This window comes from Arachis duranensis, chromosome 9 (genome assembly GCF_000817695.3).
Source record: "Arachis duranensis cultivar V14167 chromosome 9, aradu.V14167.gnm2.J7QH, whole genome shotgun sequence".
NCBI classification, from domain to species: Eukaryota; Viridiplantae; Streptophyta; class Magnoliopsida; order Fabales; family Fabaceae; genus Arachis; species Arachis duranensis.
Genome location: NC_029780.3, coordinates 81,534,824 through 81,535,257, shown reverse-complemented (window position 1 = coordinate 81,535,257; position 434 = coordinate 81,534,824).

Genomic DNA, 434 nt, shown 5'->3' with positions numbered 1-434 from the left:
AGTCTGAACTCCTCTAGCTCATTTAGCTGGAGCAATCTTTTTTCACCAGCTAACTTAGCATCCATGTTTAGGAATCTGGTTGCCCAGTAGGCTTTATGCTCCAGTTCCACGGGCAGATGACAGGCCTTCCCATACACCAGTTGGTATGGAGAAGTTCCTATAGGAGTCTTGAATGCTGTTCTGTATGCCCACAGAGCATCATCCAAACTCTTTGCCCAATCCTTTCTTCGGGCTATCATAGTCCGTTCTAGGATTCTTTTTAGCTCTCTGTTAGAGACTTCATCTTGCCCATTTGTCTGTGGATGATACAGAGTTGCCACTTTGTGGCTAATTCCATATCTGACCATAGCAGAGTATAGCTGTCTATTGCAGAAATGAGTGCCCCGTCACTGATTAGTACTCTGGGAACACCAAACCTGCTGAAGATGTGTTTT